This window comes from Ahaetulla prasina, chromosome 3 (assembly GCF_028640845.1).
Source record: "Ahaetulla prasina isolate Xishuangbanna chromosome 3, ASM2864084v1, whole genome shotgun sequence".
In the NCBI taxonomy this organism is placed as follows: domain Eukaryota; kingdom Metazoa; phylum Chordata; class Lepidosauria; order Squamata; family Colubridae; genus Ahaetulla; species Ahaetulla prasina.
Genome location: NC_080541.1, coordinates 115,258,379 through 115,279,754, shown reverse-complemented (window position 1 = coordinate 115,279,754; position 21,376 = coordinate 115,258,379). Strand labels below are relative to the sequence as shown.

Sequence of the window (21,376 nt, the reverse complement as noted above, 5' to 3'; positions counted from 1 at the left end):
TTTTGGGGAAAACAGGGTAGTCTAACAACAATGAGTCTAACAAGGCCCTAAGCTTAACTTTCCTCCCCAAATTGGGGATCAACAGTTCTAGAGGCAGGGTGACTGGCTCGATTGGCCCACTTACTAGGGGGTCATCTTTGAAGTCACTGTTGGATGGCTCTGGGTCCTCTTCCAATGAGTCTTCTGGGAGGGTAGTACACTTCTCACAAGTCCAGTTTATGTAAGATTTTCCCTTTGCAAGCTAAGCAAGCATGTCTTTCATCAGAGGTAGGGAGTAAACATTTTCAACACATATTTCATTAAGCCTGCAGTAATCAACACATAGATAAAGGGACCTGTCTTTCTTTTCTCCATAAAGCACTGGGGTGACAATGTGTGATCTTGCCAGTTGTATAAACCCCCACTTTATGTTTTTGTCTATAAATGTCTGGAGCTCCTTAAACTCCCTCAGGATCACTTAGTACAACTTAGGTTTGTGTAATTTGGCACCCAGTGGTATCTCTATGGAGCAATCTGTGGGATAGTGAGGGGAGTGTGTCTCCAAGCCCTTCTGGCTGAAAACTTCCTGCAAGTCCCAATATTCCTTAAGTATCTGGAGGTTGGACTTGGGTCATTCCCTCATCGTGGCCCCATTTTCCTTGTCACCTTTTTGCCTAGTGGTGCAGGGTTAGACATGGACAATCTCTTCTTGGGTCCCCCCTAAGGTCCTCTTCATCAAATCTTTAATTTGATGACATCTACTCCCTCCAGAGCTGTTTCTCAGACCCTCAGGGCCGGCTTTCCCAGTTTCTTAGTGGGGCCTGATGAGCCTTTTGAGTTGGGCATGTGGCTTGGCAATCAGTGGCTTGGTGCTTCTCTTTCCCACATTTGGAACAGCCACTGAAGCATTGGTATGGGATTGGCTCACATTCCACTTGCTTCAGGACCTCTTTTTTCTGGGAGGAACATTCTCCACCCATGGCTAGGGCAGTTTTGGGATCAGACTAAGTCAATGTCAACTTTTTTATCCAGGACATACCATCTATGGAGGGTGTGTGGGGATGCAAGTGTTGTAGACATTCAGGAATCCCGGAGACAGTATCAGCATATCCTGTGGCCAATCAGTCAACTTGCATGCCATGTCTCAGAATTCCTGGGTGTAGGCTATTACTACAGTCATCAGCCCTGGCTTATAAGACTTGATCCTTGTTCTTGCTTTGTGATTGGCAAGGTGGTTCTTCAAATCACTTTCAGAGCACTGTCATAAAATGGTAAAAATTGTGCAGTTGCAGGGCATCATCATTGTGGAGGTTGACCATCCATTCCGCTATAGCTCCTTCCAGGGTCATTATCATGCACTGCACTCTGGCCCCTTTGGCTGGAAGGTCAGCTCCATACTCCTGCATGTAGGTCCAGGCTTCGGCCAGGAAGAACTCTAATTACCTTGGATCTCAACTTCATCCCCAGGGCTGGTGGTCTGTGATTTCTTCTTCTTTGTGGGGCAGCTCAGGCTGGTGGCGGGTGGGGGTGGGGTGTATGGCTGCCAGACTGGGTGCTGGATGTGGTGATGGAGCCAGTGCCAGTGCTGGAGGTGCAGGTGCTGTAGCAGATGCAGCAGTGGGCACAGATGCACCCTCACCTGCCAGGTGTGCTGATTGGGTGACTGGTATGCCATCTGAGCTAGGCCTTTGCATCTCCTGAGGTTGTCAAATGCACCCCTCAGGAATTCAATGGCTTGTTCCACCAGTGTGCCGTCGTGATCCATCTCACCCAGGGTCACTTCATTTCAATCTCCATGAAGATTCCCTCTGGCAACTCCTGCGGCTTCCCCATGTGAGGGTCACTCCAGAAGGTTTTTCATCCCACTCATCCTTTTTTCTGACTTCCAGTCCTCACAGGTTTCCACTTCTCCTAGCCATCTGCAGGGGAATCCTCTCTATGGGATCTCACCATAGCCACAGCCTCACTCTAGAGTTTGATCTCCTCCTGGTCAGTCTTGTGAGCTGACATCTGTTGCATAGTCCCTACAGTAGAGGTGCTTCTCTGGGTTGACTGCTGTTACAGATCTAGCCTAATGTCAGGCTTGCCTCAGTTTAGATCCTTAGGAAAGAAAGACCCTCAGCTCCATGTAGTTGGAATGATAGGTTTTTTAATAAGGTTAAATGGTTGCAGCAAAAGAAAGGCTAGGTCTGAAATATTCCCATGCAAAGGTTACACTTTTCTCCTTTCCTTTGCCATCCTCCCTTGACCTGTTCATCAATGTCCAATAGTGTGCTGTTCAGATATTTCAAGAACAGATTTAAAAAGGAACATATTGTTAGATACAATGAATTGTTGAATGAAAAGGATGAGTTAAAATCTAAATCAGAACTAGAGGCAGAGGGTATATTAATGAACTAGTTTGCATATTTGCAAATACGATCCAGACATGATAAAGATGTTAAAACAGAAGGCTTTTATAACAATTTAACTAGTTTTGATGAGATTTTAACAGGTTCAGATGACAACTTGATTAAGAAACTGTATGGATACTTATTAGAGGTGAAATTGGAGGAAGAACAAGTAAAAGAGACAATGATCGCTTGGGGGAAGAATTTTGGCCATGGGATAGATTTAGAGGCTTGGCAGAAATTGTGGATGTATAATTATAAAATGACAATGTCTGCAGCATTTAAAGATAATTTGCATAAGATTATTTTACAGATGGCATTTACCCCCGACAAGAATTGCTAGAATGTTCAAAGACAAATCTGAAAAATGCTGGAAATGTCATCAGACACCTGGATCATACTATCACATGTGGTGGACATGTGTCGAAGCGAAAAGATACTGGACTAAAATACACATGTGGTTGGAAAAAATGATCAAAAAACATATTGACTTTAAGCCAGAAGTCTTTCTGTTGGGAATTATACCTGAGATATATACTAGAGATATGAAATATTTGATTGTGTACATTACTACAGCAGCTAGGATTGTGTTTGCTAAAAATTGGAAAAATGAGAAATTACCTTTGCAAGAGAAAATAATTAGAAAAATGATGGAATGTGCAGAGATGACTAAATTAACATTTGAAATCAGAGAGCAAGAAGATAAGCAATACTATAAAATATGGGATTTATTTTATAATTGGTTAGATGGAAAGATAAGTCAGTAATGATAAATATAAGATATATGTGTGAAAGAGATGTTTATTCTGTGAATGCACAGGAAGATATGTTAACACCCATGCAGCATGTTGTAATGAAATTGATTTGAAGAGTTTTCTTTTCTATGTTTAAAATCAATAAAAAAAATTCAAAAAAAAAAGCACATCTGAAAAAAAAATTGGGCAAGGTAAAGGAAAGTCCTCAATCATCACAATCACTATGTTTGATGCAAAAACAGCACCAGTTAGTAAAATGGAAATTTGAGACAGTGCTTTAAATTCTGTGCTTGTGTAAACTTAACATTTCTAACCCAGATTTTCTCCCATATTTCCAACATTATTGGTTCCTGAATATTCTGTGCCCATTTTACCATACAGTCCTTTACCAAATCCTTTTCCGAATCTATTTCAAGCAACACATTATACAATCTCTTTATATGCTTCTGGGTCTGATTTCTAATTTGCTTTATTAAATTTTCCTCCCTTTGCATTATAACAATTTTTTGATCTTCTTTCCATCTAGCACTTATTTGCCCATATTGAAACCAAGTATAATTCCTCCCTTCTTCATTTAATACCTGTATTGATTTTAATTGCAATCTACCTCCTTCAGCATACAAAAGTTCTTTATAAGTAATCATTTCCTGTTTCTGTTCTATATTTATATTCTCTATTGCATGTCTAGGGCTCGCCCATATAGGAATCTTGTAATCTAATTTATAAGAATATTTTTCCAGACCATAAAGAGCACTTCTCAACACATGATTCTTAAAAGCCCTATCCACTTTTTTTTCATAAAATAAATATACATGCCATCCATATAACAAGTCATAACCTTCTATATTCAAAATTCTTTCCTCCGTTAAATTAAACCAGTCACTTATTACTGAAAGGGCTACTGCTTCATAATATAGTTTAAAGTTAGGCATTTTTAAGCCACCTCTTTCCCGTGAGTCCTGTATTATTTTCATTTTAACCCTCGCCTTTTTACCCTGACATATAAATTTATTAATCCCAATCTGCCAATCTTCCAAATTTTTATCCTTTTTAATTATTGGTATCATCTGGAACAGAAACAAAAATCTAGGTAACACATTCATTTTAATAGCCACAATCCTTCCCAGTAGCGACAACTGCAATTTTTTCCAGACACTCATATCATTCTGAACTGTTTTCCATAGCAAGCCATAATTATTCTTATAAAGTTTCTTGTTCGATGAGCTAATATAAACCCCTAAGTATTTAACCTTTTTTACCACCTCAAATCCTGTCATTTCCTCTAGTTTTTGTTTCTGTTGTATAGACATATTTTTAATTATCACTTTTGTTTTATTCTGATTTATTTTAAATCCTGATACCTTTCCATATTTATCAATTACTTCCAACAAAAATCTTCTTGAATTTATAGGATTTGTTAAGATAACCACTACATCATCTGCAAAAGCTCTAACTTTGTACTCATATTGTCTAATCTTAATTCCCTCTATTTTCGTTAATTCTCGTATTTTATCTAATAATGGTTCCAGAGTCAAAACAAACAATAGCGGTGATAAGGGACATCCCTGTCTCATTCCTTTCGCAATCTTAATAACTTCTGTCAAACTACCATTTATTATAATCTGAGCTGTTTGCTCTCCATAAATCGCTTTAATTACTCTAACAAAACAATCTCCAATTGCATTTTCTCTATTAATTTAAATAAAAAATCCCAATGCAATCGATCAAAAGCTTTCTCTGCATCCAAAAAAATAAGTGCTGCTGAAGTATTCTTCTTTTCCAAATATTCCAATATATTAATAATCTGTCTAACATTATTCCTCATCTGCCTCCCTTTTATAAAACCAGATTGATCAGTATGAATTCTTTGTTGTAAAACTAACATTAATCTATTTGCTATTATTTTTACAAAAATCTTATAATCATTATTTAAAAGTGAAATCGGCCTGTAGTTACCGGGTTTAGAGCAATCTTGCTTCTCTTTTGGTATCAGTGAAATAAAAGATGTTTTCCATGATGGGGGTATTCCCACTCCTAATTGTATCTGATTAAATAGTTCTTTAAGTGGGCCTAATATTTCATCCTGTATTTTTTTATAATAACTTGCTGTAAGACCATCTGTACCAGGGGTTTTCCCCATTTTTAATTGTTTAATTGCCTCCACTATTTCTCCAGTAGCTATCGTCCGATTCAGCTCCTCCCTCTGTTCTAGTGTTAGAATATTAACCTTATAATCTTTCAAATAATCATAAATGTCCCTATTCAATATTTTGTCTTTTGCATATAAAGCAGTGTAAAATTCTGAGAATGCCTTTTTAATTTTATCCTGTTGATATATCTCTTTGCCTTTATATTCTATTTTTTGTATAACACGTGCTTTCTGTTTTTTCCTTAAGTTATATGCCAACCATCTCCCAGGTTTATTTGCATTACAAAAGGTATTATGTTTAGCATATTGTATATTTGTTGCCACCTGGTCTGCCATTAACATATTAAATTGACTCTGTAATATTTTATAGCCTCTTTAAGTTTGTGATCTTGTGGGTTTTGAATTAATAACTGTTGCTTCCTTGAATTTCTTCTTCCAAGTACCTCGCTGCCTTTGTTTATTATTCCTTTGCCTGTTGTCCAAGTATATCAATATCCCCCTAATCAAAGCTTTACTCGCCTCCCACACAGTTCCTATAGGTGTCCCTTTATGCATATTAAAATCAAAAAATTCTTTCAACTGTTTCTTACAATGATTTACATTATCCTCATATCTAAATAGATTTTCATTCAACCTCCATGTTCTACCACCTTTTTCCCCTTGTAATAATTCCATCCATACTGGGCTATGGTCAGTTAAACACCTCGGAAATATCTTCATTTTCTTCACCCTAGAAAGCAAGTCATTAGAAATTAAAATAAAATCAATACGTGAGAAAGATTGATGCCTATCGGGAAAAAAAGTAAAATCTCTCTCATCTGGATTCCGTAACCTCCATATATCTCTAAACTCAAAGTCTTCCATCATTTCAAAAAAGGATTTTGGTAGTTTTGCATGTATAGGTATCTTCTTGGAAGAGGTTCTCTTATCACTTCTTGTATCAATTACTCCATTCCAGTCTCCTAATAAAATAAACGAACTATAATCCCAGAGGATCAACCTCTCGTGTAACATTTTATAAAACTTTTCTTGTTGCTGATTAGGTGCATAAATACCTATCAGCAAAGTCTTTTTTGCATCTATCACCAGTTCAATAGCAATAAATCTTCCTTGAGTATCTGCCTCAATTAACTTAGATGGTATATCCTTCCTGATATATACAACAATTCCATGCTTCTTTTCCAAAGCTGATGCAACAAAATGTTTACCTAATTTTGAGTTAATTAAGTATTTTTGGTCTGATAATTTTATATGTGTCTCTTGCAGGCAAATCACATCATTTTTAAATTGTTTCAAGTAGTGAAATATTTTCCTTCTTTTCTGAGCTGAATTCAAGCCATTAACATTCCATGACAAAATTCTATTTGCCATTACTGGCCTCCTGAAGTTTTGAAGCAAACAACGGAAGATCCTCCTCCGGTATCTTCCGTCTTGCTCCTCCCACAGCTTCCATACTGGGGTCCTGACTTTTACTTTGAGACTGTTGCTCTTCTTTACGCTTAAGAGCTCCTCTTGTCACCCTTTGCTCTTGTGGTTCCTCTAATGCTGGCAGCAATAAAGGCTCTTGAATCACCACGCCTTCTTGAATCTCTTGAAGTTTTTCTATCACTTCTGTTTCAACTTTCAAAACTGTAGAAAGAAAATCCTTTGCCTTTAAAACAGTGTCAATTCTATATCTCCTTCCTTGATAAAATACTGTCAGTCCAACTGGCACCTCCCATCTGAATTGAATCTGATGTTTTTTAAGTTCTTGTGTAAAAAAAACAAATTCCTTCCTATCTCTTAACATCTTGGAAGGAATCTCTTTCAACACCTTCAGCTCCTGTTCTCCAATTTTTAAAGTTGTCTGATATGAAACTTGCAGAATCTGATTTCTCATAGTCCTTTTCACAAAATAAACCACAATGTCCTGAGGAAGCTTTCTCTGTCTTGCGATCCAGGAGTTAACTCTATATATTTTATCAATTTGGTAAGCTACCTCTTGGGGTTCCACTTCAATAAATTCAGCCAATGCTTCTGATATAATTTTTCTTAAGTCTTCTCCTCGCTGTTCTTGCATACCATGAATTCTAAGAGCTCCTTCCATAAGTTTATATTGTAATATCACAACCTGATCTTCATTTTGATCCACTTTTTTCTGAACACCTTGCATTTTATCTTCTAAATGCTTATTTGACTGAGAGATCTGTTGCATTTCCTCTTCCAATCCCTCAATTTTTTTACTCAGTCCTTGAACTGCCATGAGAATATCTTCTCTTATTTTTGCATTAAAGTTCTCCATCATCTCTTTTTGCCTATCTTCAGAAAGTTTTAATTGTACTTTCAATATATCCTCAAGACTTGGTTCAGATCCCCTTCTTCCAGAAGGCTTTAAAGGTTTAGCTGCCATTCTGTCTTCAAAAGAATCAGGAATTTAAACTTAACAACTTTCCTTTACTCCATTCAGTATAAGAGAACTCCGTTTGTAACAATCCACAAATACTTTGTTGTACTAAAAAATTTTACTTTCACTTTCAGACGCCATTTTAAAAGTCAATTAATCAGAGACAAAGAAAGGTTTCAGGTTTCAAAAAGGGAGTCGGTATACTTGCCGTGTTGATTCTACATCAAAGATCGAACGCTTGTGAAATTCCCGTCTGCTTAGAAAATCAATCAATTTAATAAGTCCTTTTGAGCAGAAGCGACTCTCCTACTCCTTTTTCCTGAAAAAAAAACAGGAGCACGTTTGAAGTTGGAGATAGTGGAATTCGGTGGGATCATAAATCCAGGAAAATTCGCTCTTAAGAGCAAACCCCCTGTCTAGATCTACCACTTTTCCACAGCTCTGCACACCCCCTTATGCCCAAAGGGTATGCTAAGGTCAGTGAACAGTGATTTATACTGTTTCACTGACTTTTACAATCTTCTAACGCGGAGTGCCCTGTTAGAGCACCCAGCAGGAGCGGTGACGTCACTGGATAAGATGTTTTATAGATGGCACTTAGATCCCAAAAAATTATCACGTATGTATCCTAATATCCAAGCGAAATGTTGGAGGTATGATTGTGATGACGCTATATATTTTCATATTTGGTGGACTTGCAAGAAAATTAAGGCCTTTTGGATAAGAATTTGGTGGATTATTCAAAATGTACTGAAGAAGAAGATAAAGTTCCTGCCACAATTTTTCCTTTTGGGAATTATAACGGATTGTACAGGGATTGAGACTAAACTGATTCTGAATTTAATAACAGCAGCAAGACTGTTGATTGGACAATATTGGAAGAAAGAAGAAAGAAGAGGTACCTACAATAGAAGAATGGATACGGAAAGTCATTAATTTGGCTGAGATGGCTAAAATCTCAGCTTTTTTAAAAGACAATACGCAGGAAAGATATTTAATTGAATGGAAAAAATGGATTGATTATCTACAAAACAGATATCAGATTAAGAAATATCAGATTGCCTTTGATTAATTAGAAAGTTATTTTATTTAATGGGGAGGGGGTTGGGAGATGAAAAGCTTTGGATGAGGTTAATTGGATTGGAAGGGAAAATTTTATTCTATGTTTGGTTTATGTATAACAATACCTTGTGATTGACCCAGGAAGCCAGGGGGGGGGGAGGGGAGGGAAGGGGGTTTTCTGGGAGGGAGGGGGGAAAAAAGGGGGAAAATGTCTTTTTTTAAAAAAAAACTTTTTCAATTAAAAAATAAAGAAAGAAATTTGAGACTGTGCTGGATTTTAGCCTCCAAGTACTTTATTATTTTTGTTGCTCTATTCTGCACTCTTTCTAGTTCCTCTGTATCATTTTTGCACTGTGGCGCCCAGGACTTGACACAAGTATGGTCTAATCATTGTAGTATATTATCATATTCCATGATCTTGACACTACCTGTATACCTCTATTGATGCAGTCCAAAACTGCATTGGCTTTTTTGGGAGCTGTAGTACGTTCATGGTTGATTCTTAAGTTGTAGTCTCCCAAGACTCTCAGTTCTTTCTCACAAGTATTGATAAACCAGGTACCACCTATCTGTACATCTGGTTTTTTCTTGTCTACTTTTTTTACCATTGAATATTTTGTTGGATAGACTCAATGTTTAAGTTTGTCCAAATCTTTTTGAATCTTGAGTCTGTCTTCAGATGTATTACTAATTACTACCAGTTTTATGTCATCCATAATTTTTACAAACATGCTTGTTTTCCCTAGTCTAAGTCATTTTGGAAGAAGCTGGACCAAGCGTGAAATTTTTTGAGTAGTTCGAAGACCTGGCAAATACCACCTCTGGCTGGCCCCAGAGTGGGGTGAAAATGGAGATTTTGAAATATCCTTCCCCCTGGAGTGGGGTGGGAATGGGGATTTTGCAGTATCCTTCCCCTGCCATGCCCACCAAGCCACACCCACCAAGCCATGCCCACAGAACGGGTAGTAAAAAAAATTGAATTTCACCACTGAGCTGAACAATACTGGATGGAGGATCCACTAAATGTTTCCCTCTGTGTGGACATAGATCCATTAATAATCACATGTTGACTATACTTGTTCAACAGATTGTAAATCCATTTGATAATGGGACAATCTAGTTCACATTTAACAAAATTTATTATTTTATCAAATGCCTTACTGAACGTGAAGTATACTGGATCAATAGCATTCCCTTGGTCCACTAATCTAATCATCTTGTCAAAGAAGACAATAGACAAATTACAAGCATTAACATTCACATATGTATAGGCCCAGCATTCAGCTTTAAAATAATTTATTTTTTGTGTTTTCTTTCTTTCTTTCTTTCTTTCTTTCTTTCTTTCTTTCTTTCTTTCTTTCTTTCTTTCTTTCTTTCTTTCTTTCTTTCTTTCTTTCTTAACATTTATATAGCTCCCTACTTGCTCGTGATGACTTTAGGTGGCTTACAGAAAATAAAAAACAATGTAGAAGAAATATAAATAATGAAATAATAATAAAATATATTAGTAATAGAAGAAAGTATCTTGAGAAAGTATCTTGAGAAGTATCTCAGACTATAAATTTATTTATTTATTTATTTATTTTTCATATTTATATACCGCCCTATCTCCCTAGGGACTCAGGGCGATTCACAGGCAAGTAAAAACATATAAATACAGACTAAAATAACAATTAAAAAACTTATTCTAATAAGCCAGATTATTAAAAACAATATAAATGATAAAAACCCATTAAAAACCAACAAATTTAAAATCTAATCCAGTCCTGCGCAGATGAATAAGTGTGTTTTAAGCTCGCGACGGAAGGTTCGGAGGTCCGGAAGTTGACGAAGTCCTGGAGGGAGTTCGTTCCAGAGGGTGGGAGCCCCCACAGAGAAGGCCCTTCCTCTGGGTGTCGCCAGACGACACTGTCTCGCTGACGGCACCCTGAGGAGTCCTCTGTGAGAGTGCACGGGTCGGTGAGAGGTATTCGGTAGCAGTAGGCGGTCCCGTAAGTAGCCCGGCCCTATGCCATGGAGCGCTTTGAAGATGGTCACCAAAACCTTGAAGCGCACCCGGAAGGCCACAGGTAGCCAGTGCAGTCTGCGCAGGATAGGTGTCACACGGGAGCCACGAGGGGCTCCCTCTATCACCCGCGCAGCCGCATTCTGAACTAACTGAAGCCTCCGGATGCCCCTCAAGGGGAGCCCCATGTAGAGAGCATTGCAGTAATCCAGACGAGATGTCACGAGGGCGTGAGTGACTGTGCATAAGGCATCCCGGTCTAGAAAGGGGCGCAACTGGCGCACCAGGCGAACCCGGTGGAAAGCTCTCCTGGAGACGGCCGTCAAGTGATCTTCAAAAGACAGCCGTTCATCCAGGAGAACGCCCAAGTTGCGCACCCTCTCCATCGGGGCCAATGACTCGCTCCCAACAGTCAGCCGTGGACTCAGCTGACTGTACCGGGATGCCGGCATCCACAGCCACTCTGTCTTGGAGGGATTGAGCTTGAGCCTGTTTCTCCCCCTCCAGACCCGTACGGCTTCCAAACACCGGGACAGCACTTCAATGGCTTCGTTGGGGTGGCCTGGTGTGGAAAAGTACAGCTGGGTGTCATCCGCGTACAGCTGGTACTTCACACCGAAACTACTGATGATCTCACCCAGAGGCTTCATATAGATGTTGAACAGAAGGGGCGAGAGAATCGACCCCTGCGGCACCCCACAAGTGAGGCGCCTCGGTGTCAACCTCTGCCGCCCCGTCAACACCGTCTGCGACCGGTCGGAGAGATAGGAGGAGAACCACCGATAAACGGTGCCTCTCACTCCCAATCCCTCCAACCGGCGCAGCAGGATACCATGGTCGATGGTATCAAAAGCCGCTGAGAGGTCTAATAGGACCAGGGCAGAGGAACAACCCTTATCCCTGGCCCTCCAGAGATCATCCACCAACGCGACCAAAGCCGTCTCAGTGCTGTAACCGGGCCGGAAACCGGACTGGAACGGTTCTAGATAGACAGTTTCATCCAGGTGCAGGGGAAACTGATATGCCACCATACTCTCTACAACCTTCGCCGCGGGTTGGAGACCGGACGATAATTACCTAAAACAGCGGGTCCAGGAAGGCTTCTTGAGGAGGGCCTCACCACCGCCTCTTTCAAGGTGGCGGAAAGACTCCTCCAACAAGGAAGCTCGTAATCGCCTGGAGCCAGCCTCGTGTCACCTCCTGAGTGGCCAGCACCAACCAGGAGGGGCACGGGTCCAGTAAACACGTGGTGGCATTCAATCTACCCAACAGCCTGTCCATGTCCTCGGAAGCCACAGGGTCAAACTCATCCCAGACAATATCACCAAGACTGCCCTCAGACGCCCCGTCTGAATCGCCGCAATTTTGGTCCAGACCGTCCCGAAGCTGAACGATTTTATCGTATAGATAACCGTTAAACTCCTCAGCACGTCCCTTCAACGGGTCATCCGCTCCCCTGGTGAAGGAGGAACGGGTCACCTGAAACAGGGCGGCTGGGCGGTTATCTGTCGCAATGAGGGAGGAGGCGAGTAACGCCTCGCTTCCCTCAGTGCCACTAGGTAGGTCCTAGTATAGGATCTAACTAGTGTCCGATCAGCTCTGAACGGCTGGACCTCCAGGAACTCTCTAGGCGCCTTCTCCGGCGTTTTATCTCTCAGCTCCTCGGAGAACCAAGGAGCCAGTTGGGATCTGCGCCATCAGGACAGAGGCACGACACGGTCTAAAGCCCCAGCCGCAGCCCGTTCCCAGGCTGCGATAGTTCCTCTGCCGTGCCGTGAGCCAGACCCTGAAATGGCCCAAGCTCTGTCCGGAACCTCTCCGGTCCATCAGGCGCCTGGGACGGTACCAACGTAGTGGTTCCGTCTCCCTGCAGTGTTGAGTAGTGTCAGAAAGTCTAGGCGAAGGAGAGTGATCTGACCATGACAAAGGTTCTGTGACTATATCTCTCAAGTCCAGATCCTTCAACCACTGACCAGAGATAAAAATCAGGTCCAGTGTGCCTCCCCCGATGTGAGTGGGGCCATCGACTACTTGAGTCAGGTCCAAGGCCGTCATGGAAGCCATGAACTCCCGAGCCACTGTTGATGACGAGCCGGCAGATGGCAAGTTAAAGTCCCCCATGACTAAAAGTCTGGGGGTCTCCACTGCCACCCCAGCAAGCACCTCCAGGAGCTCGGGCAGGGCAGCTGTCACGCAGCAAGGAGCCAGGTACGCGACCAGCAAGCCCATCTGACACCTATGAACCCATCTCACAAAGAGGGATTCACACCCGGCAATCTGAGGTACAGTGGTCTCCCTCGGCTCTAGACTCTCTTTAATAACAACCGCCACCCCGCCACCCCTACCCTGGGCCCTCGGCTGATGAAATGCACGGAAGCCCAGTGGGCACATTTTGACCAGGGGCACGCCCCCTTCAGTGCCCAACCAGGTCTCCGTAACGCCTATAAGATCCGCGGCGCCCCCCTGAATAAGATCATGTATTAGGGGGGCCTTATTGGCCACGGACCGTGCGTTGCATAACATAAGCCGAAGGCCCAGGCTCTGAGGGTCTTGACCATCTGGGGAACGGGAGAAGTCAGAGGGATCGGGGCACGCGATCGCCTGCAAACATCGAGCGCGTGCCCCCCTAAACCGATACGATCCCCCCCTTCCGCCATATCTGGGTTTCTATTTCTATAACCGTTTTTCTCACTTATTTTCCATTTATTAACATTGTTAACGTTGTCTTTTATTTCTGTCTCCTTTCTAACCATACATAAAATCTTCTCCATGTCTTGTAATACACCGATTCCTCTTTATCTTTTATTCTTAAAGTTAATTTATTCATTTCCGCACAGTCTAAGATCTTTTTTATTACTTCGCTTTCTGATGGGATTCTCTCTAACTTCCAATTTTGCGCAAATACAAGTCTTGCTGTTGTTATTAAGTGAATAATTAAATACATTTCTTCTTTGCTGTATCTTTCTGGCAAAATACCCAATAAGAAAATTTCTGGCTTTAATTCTATAGATTTTTGTAGCATTTCCTTTAACCATGTCTGTATTCTAAACCAATTTTTTTCTTCTTCTATACATATCCACCACATATGATAATATGACCCTGGCAAATTTGAGTATTTCCAGCATTTAGCTAATTTATCTTTAAACATTTTTGCTAGCCTTTCTGGTGGAATGTGCCATCTATGTGCCATTTTATATAAGTTTTCCTTATATGCTGTTGCCATTGTCAATTTATAATTCCTTTCCCATAATTGTTGCCATTTCTCTAATTCTATTGCATAACCAAAACTTTATCACCCAAGTTATCATTGTCTCTTTTACATCTTCATCTTCTAATCTAACTTGCAATAAGTAATTATACAATTTTTAATCATTTTTTCATCCTTTCCAGTCAATATCTAATCCAACTCAACAACTAGGGGCTTCTGGTGGCTCAACAGACTAAGTAGTCTGTTATTAACACAGCTGCTTGCACTTACTGCAAGTTCAAGTCCCACCAGGCTCAGCCTTCCATCCTTTATAAGGTAGGTAAAATGAGGACCCAGATTGTTGGGGGCAATAAAAGTTGACTTTGTATATAAGATACAAATGGATGAAGACTATTGCTTAACATAATGTAAGCCGCCCTGAGTCTTCGGAGAAGGGCGGGATATAAATTCAAATAAAAAAAACAAAAAACCTCTGATTCCCCCAAATTAAAACCATATTGTTTCAAGTCTTTATCATATTTATTTATTTATTTATTTATTTAAAATTTAATTTCTATACTGCCCTTCTCCCGAAGGACTCAGAGCGGTTTACAGCCATATTAAAACACAAAATACAAATAACAAATTTAAAACAAAAGTTAAAAACAAATATTTAGTAGGCCGAATCAATTAAAATGGTCATAGACCGACATAAAACCCATATTAAAACCCATATCATGATTGTATTTGCAATCTTGAGTACCAATCAGTCTCAATCCCTTGTTTTTCTAAGTCTTGCTTCTGTTTTAACTCCCCCTTCTCAGTTGAAATGTCTAAAATTGTATAATTACTTATTAGTGATAGTTTCAACAGGTATAGTGTTTTATAGTATTATATACTATATATACTATAATATATATATATATATATATATATATATATGTATATGTATATGTATATACATATGTATATATATGTTTTCTGAGGTTTTTGCGGGTGTTTGTATGTAGGTCTTTGGTTATTTGGGTTTTCTCCCGCGTAAAATTGGAAGTGTCTTGGCGGCGTTTAAGTCTCATTCGTCATCTTCAGGCTTCAGCTTCGTGCTTCTGGGAGCTTCTGGGAGCAAAACATTGCTCCCAGAAGCGAAAGTTGAAGTTTGAAGATGATTTAAGATTGTCAAACGTCGCCAAGACACTTCCAATTTTACACGGGAGAAAACCCGAACAACAAAGATATATATATATATATATATATATATATATATATATATATATATATATATATATATATATATATATATATATGTTTTCTGAGGTTTTTGCGGGTGTTTATATGTAGGTCCTTATTCGCGTAAAATTGGAAGTGTCTTGGCGACGTTTCGACAAAGTCTCATTCGCCATCTTCAGGCTGGTGTTTACAGCTTCGTGCTTCTAGGAGCAATGTGTGATCGTAGCTGTTTCTTCCTTTTAACTGCTAGTGGGGGTTTGAACTGATTGGTTGGGAGCTTGGCCGTGTTTTGATTGGGTGGTGGTGTGTTCTGATTGGTTGGGGGTTTGGCTGTACTCTGGTTGGATAGTGGGGTTGGCTGTGCTCTGATTGTCTGGGTGTGTGTTCTGTTTGGGGGGGGGGTTGGTTGTGCTCAGGTTAGTCTGAGTTGCAGGGGGATTTGAGTTTGTTAGCTGCATTGCTGTTGTTTGGCTTCGCGTTTGTGGTCATGCTACATCTTCATGGTGGGTGTCAGTCTGCTGCATGTATGGATTGGAGAGCTTTGAAATGGCTAATGATGCAGCTGTGATCTGGCTTCTGGTCCGTGGTCGTGCTTCATCATTGGTGTGGGTTTCAGTCTGCTTTCCGCGTGGATGTGTGGTGGTGACATGCTGTGTGGCATCGTGAGTGTGGGTCTTGGGTCATTCTTCATGTTAGGGACTCGTTTGTCGATAAGGGTGGGTTTCCAAATGGCTGGTAGGCGGGAGGTATCATCTCGTTTATTCATGCTGTGTGGGCGTCTTTCTATCTCGATGGCTTCTCTGATTATTTTGTTGTTAAAATGTTCAGTTTTGGCAATAGTTCTGGTATTTTTCAAGTCAATTTTATGTCCTGTGGCTTTAAGGTGTTGGACCAGGGAAGAAGTTGATTCCTCTTTTCTGACTGAGTTCTTATATTCTTCAATGCATGCACTTATTCTTCTGTTGGTTTGTCTGATGTACAGTATGTGGTGCTCCAGGTGGTGCATGGGATTTCATATACTCCTTGATTTTCTAACTCAATTTTGTCTTTAGGGTTTCTTAGGATGATGGATATTTTTCGGTTTGTGCAGAATGCTGTCTTGATGTTGTGTTTGTGGAGGATCTTGCTGATTCTGTCTGTGGTGCCTTTTATATATGGGAGGAGGGCTTTGCTATTTTCTTGTTCTCTGTATTGGATTTTAGTGGGGGTTTCTTTATGGATTAGTTTGGTAATCTTATTTCTTTGGAATCCATTGGATGTTAGTACGTTAGTAGAGTGTGTAGTTCAGTTTTTAGGTGTTGTTCGTCACTAAGCATTTTGCTCTGGAGATGAGTGTCTTGGCTACGGAGTTGATCTGTGCTGGGTGGTGGTGTGAGAGTGCATGCAGGTAGCGGTTTGTGTGTGTTTTCTTCTGGTAGATGGAGTGTCCTAGGGAGCCATTGGATTTTCTGTAGACTAAGACATCCAGGAACAGTCTTCTGTTTCCTTGGTTAATTGTATTTTGGGGTGTAGGCTGTTGAGGTGTATGAGGAAGTTGTCCAGTTTTTCTTTCTTGTGTGGCCAGATTATGAAGATGTCATCTACGTATCTGAGCCAGAGTTTAGGTTTGTGGTCAGATTTTTCTAGAGCTTGGGTTTCAAAGTGTTCCATGTAGAGGTTTGCAATGACAGGTGAGAGGGGTGATCCCATGGGTGCTCCTTCTGTTTGTTTGTATTTTTGTCCGTTATAGATGAAGTATGTGTTGGATAGGCAGTGATTGGTCAGATCTAGGATGTGCTTGTGGGGGGGTTATATTTGTTTTGGATGGCTGTTAAGGCTTCTTTAATTGGCACTTGGGTGAAGAGGGATATGACATCGAAGCCTCCCCTTTGATTGGCTGCTGCTGCTGCTTCAACCACTGAAGCAGGAGACTGCTGTGGCCCAGTCCAGGCCTAGACCTGCTGGCCACATGGCCCCAGCCAAAGTCTTTTACTCAGAAGCTGGTGAAAATGTTTTCCTTAGTTTTCACGTTCTTACAGCTTCACTATCATCTGAATAAAATACGTTGGCTTCTCTGCCAGTTGGTCAGCCTCTTCTGGACCTTTGGAGATCTTCAAAAAAGTAAGATCTTCAAAAAGTAAGTAATAAAGTAAATGGCACAATTAATATTTCCATTATTTTCAGTGGGAAGTAAATGTAATTAAGTTAGCATAAATGTAACCTATTAAGTTTCTGTTTAAAAATATAAAAGAACTATGTGTTAAAAATGTCCCTGATTTGCAACTAAATCATTTATGTCCATCCCTTGATTTTTGTCCCAAATTGTACAGTGAGAATCAATCTGTTTCTTCAAAGTAATTCCTCTCTCACCATCCTCTAAAGTTCTACTCCTTAACTGATTTTTCTTAATAATTTGTCTATTTAGAACAACATAAAGGAAGCAGAAAAAAAGGCAACAGAATTCCTAAGGGACCAAAATCCCTACAGCTATAGAATGAATGGTCTCTAAAGTGATCTTATTACCACCATAAAAAGCTAGTACAATTACTTTAAAATACAGCTATTACTGTTTCCAAAATATTTGCTAAAATTTTAGAAGGTACCTATGTTAACAGATAGCTTCTTCCATTAGCAGAAGAACAGCTTCCAATATAAGGGGGAATAATAACAAGTCCAGCAAGTTTTTATATTTGCTTGAGAGTCTGTGAGAAACCTTGCAGTTTTGTCTTCTTGTAGTTCTTGAAATCCATGTCACAGAATTCAATGTTTCAAAGGTATTTATATCATTTTAGCCATTTTTCCCAAGTTTTTTATTTTTTATAAAGATATCAAATCAATGCATGAACAGTTGGCACCTGGGTGTCATACATTCTAATACAAACAAAACCAATCAGGTTAATCATAATCATTACATTCCATCCGCTTATGTATTTCTAATAATAATACACACTTGTATTAAGTTATAGTCTACCATTGTTCAATTATTCCATGTTTTCACTTGTTATTACTTTCATTTTATGATATAAAAATGTATACACTAATATTCCCCCTTCTCTTGTTTCTATAACGTATTCTAACTTTTAATCATATCACCCTTTATTAAGAGACTTTCTCTTTCTTTCCTATCTAATTTCTAATAAGGTCACTGTTAGGTTTGGGCAATAAAGAGGCAGGAGACAAGTGAGTGACAACAGCTCTTTAGTTTATAGTGATCCCCAGCAAAAACAACAGGCAGAAACCCCTCTTTAAATACTCTTTTGGCTGAGGCTTCAACCAATCAGCAACGTGCTCTGTTCCTGCCCAAACTTCCCCCCTAAAGTTTAAATACATTACAGTCACCTATCTAAAAAAGAAGAGGAAAAAAGGAAAAGAGAGAGAGAGAAAAGGAAAAGCAACTCAGAACAACAAAAAAGAGAAATCATCCATCCATCATCTCTTGCCCGCTTTGATATTTTAATTGCTATGCTTTAAAAGAAAGATAGAAGAAAGGAAAAGTAAATAAAAACAACAACAAAAAATCATCTATCCATCATCCCTTGCACGCTTCACTACTTTAATTGTTATGCTTGTTTTTTTACTTACCTCCCGAATTTACTTGCCTCCCGAATCTTTGTCTCTGTGTATGTCTGCTTCTTGGAAGTTTAATCTAGGTATTCCTCCCACCTCTACCCTCTTCCACCACCTAATTTCTAAAATTTCTATCCAGGCCCCTATCTTCCTTTTAAGCATATCTTCCCACTCTCTTAATATGTTTTCCTCCCGGTTTAATTCATCAATCACTATTATTTTCATTATTTTCTCCTCTTTGTCTTTTTCCTTCTTTGTTTCTTCTGTTGACTCCTCCCTTTCCGAGACGTCTTGGTCTTTGCTCATCATCCCTCGTATGGTATTTTCCATTTTTTCCATAATCTCCTTAAATCCTTTCTCCATGAAGTCTTTTGTATTTTGAAAAAGTAAATCCATGTCCTTCACAATTCCACTCATTTCTTGTTTTATGTTTTAAAAAATCATTTTTATCCAGCAGTCCAAGAACTATGTATTCAGTCTTTAAATTACCCTTCAAGGAGTGCACTAGTCCCAGTTCTTTATGTCCCACTGGTTAACAATCAGTTCCATTTAAGTAATCCCTGAGGTTATAAAAAAACTCTTTACGTCAGTGGTGGGATTCAATTTTTTCCAGTACCAGTTCTATAGGTATGGCTTGGTAGGCATGGCTTGGTGGTGGAGGTGGGGTTCAGGTGACTGAGTGGGCATGGCCATCTCAACATCACTCATGGCAAGGTGGAGCGGCACCACCCTACCAAGCCACACCCACAGAGCCAACAGAAAAGTTCAGCCAAGTCTTCTAGTATTCAACCTGGCTGTTTCTTGCCTCCTTCTCGTGTTTGCTCTATGTGTATTAGGCCAAGAAGGAGGAGAGAAGCAGCCACATTGAATGCTGTGGCAGAGAGAAGCCAAACTTTTCTGCCTCCCTTTGCTGCTCAGAAGGCAGCCCCTGTGGCCTGTCCCTTCATGGTACCCGCCTCCCCCCCATGTCAAAGTACCTTAAAGACTGCAGCGGCTGTCTTCCGAGCATATCTGCTTTGATGCCGTCCCTCCAGCACAGCAGGCTGTTCTCCTGGCCACGTCCGGCCATGAGTGGCACTGGCAGGCAATGGGGTGCGCGTGCCTGGCTGGCACAAACAGGGCAGCGACGATGGCAATTGTCACAGGACTTGTCACAGGACTTGTCCTATGACCATCGCCACCATCGCTGCCCCGTTCTTCATGCCAGCCAGGCATGCACACTCTATTGCCTGCCAGTGCCACTCACGACTGGACCTGGCAAGGAGAATGGCCTGCTCTGCTGGAGGGATGGCATCGCAGTGGAGCCACTCAAAAGGCAGCTGAAAATGACCGGTGGCTGGAGGCTTCCCGTGAAAGATGGCTGAGTCACACCATGTTCCCCCTCACCAAGGCAACCAGAATGGAAGGTAGGTGAACAAGGTACAAGGCTCCAGGGCAAGCCTGGAGCCAGGGAATGACTCGTTTCCCACCCTGGCTGAGGCCGATGGCGAGCAGACGGAAGCTCGGGGAATGGCACATCCATGGGCCCTGGCCCCCAACCCAAGGCAAAGGATGAGCAGGCAGCATGCTTACCTTTGGTGAGCTGAGGAGAGTGGCCGAGGCGCAGAGGTAACTGGCAAGGCAATTAGCTGGGCTGCGTGGCAAAGGCAACATATATAGGGCTGGGGTGCATGGCAAGCGGTGAGCGGGTAACCAGGCGAGCGTGGGTGGGGCCAACCAGAGATGATATTTAGTGGTTCAGCAAACCAATTCAAATTGCTGCCACTGGTTTGCCCAAACCAGTCCGAACCGGTCAAATACCATGTCTACTTTATGTTCCCTTTACAGATTCAATCTTCAAGTGTCTCTTTAATTGCATAGCTTCCTCATTTTCATATTTGAAATATAGTAGTTATAGCTAAAAGTAATCCAATGGGCGTTTTCACTGTTCTTCATTGGTATTCCCAGATTTGTAATTTTTCTTTTCATCAGCAGGTGGCACTCTCCACTTAAATTTCAATTTACTAGTCCATTGTCCATCCTCATTTTGGTTATAAAACAGTTATAAAAGTAAAATAAGTTTTGTAAGTAAATAATTCCAGCATTTAAAATGCCTTCCCAGTACCACATCTTTCAAACTTAGGAGTTCATTTTAGCCATTTTTGGCATAAGATTACCAGCTTTAAAAATTCTGAACATTTAAACATTTCATAGAAAAGTCTTTTTATAATGCTACTATCAAACATTGTACATTAGAAATTGTCAAATTTCTTGTTTCTGATCAGATTGCATTTCACAATGCTTCAAGTATATAATGGCATATTTAGTTATATTAACAGAATAGATATTAATAAAAATTATACCTTTATAGCAAAAAACAAAGAAGTAAGTAAGTAATCCATGGGAAATGGGAAGCAATTGTGCAAATCCCAGGGGAATATGAGGTATTTCAGTGGATTGGGGGAGGCCTTGGATGGTCTGCTCCAGCACTAGGCCTCACATGCTGTTCCCCAGCCTGAGATACCTCATGTGCATTTAAAGACCTGTGCATTCAATTAACAAATGCATTGGGGAAAACAGGGAGTGATCACATTCATTTAATGTGATTCAATCAAATGTATCCCCAGGTTACAAATGTAATTGGTAGGCTCTAATACATTTGTAGCTGGAGGCTTACCTGTAAAATGAGAGTGAGAAGGGTCTCAGGGAAGTCC

General features: G+C 40.6%; 1 protein-coding gene across 11 annotated transcripts in view; it reads left to right on the top strand.

Annotated features, from left to right (window-relative positions):
* The window catches only part of PDE4DIP (phosphodiesterase 4D interacting protein), a 473,453-nt gene that overhangs the window by 292,510 nt on the left and 159,567 nt on the right, over positions 1-21,376 (top strand). The window lies entirely within an intron of this gene.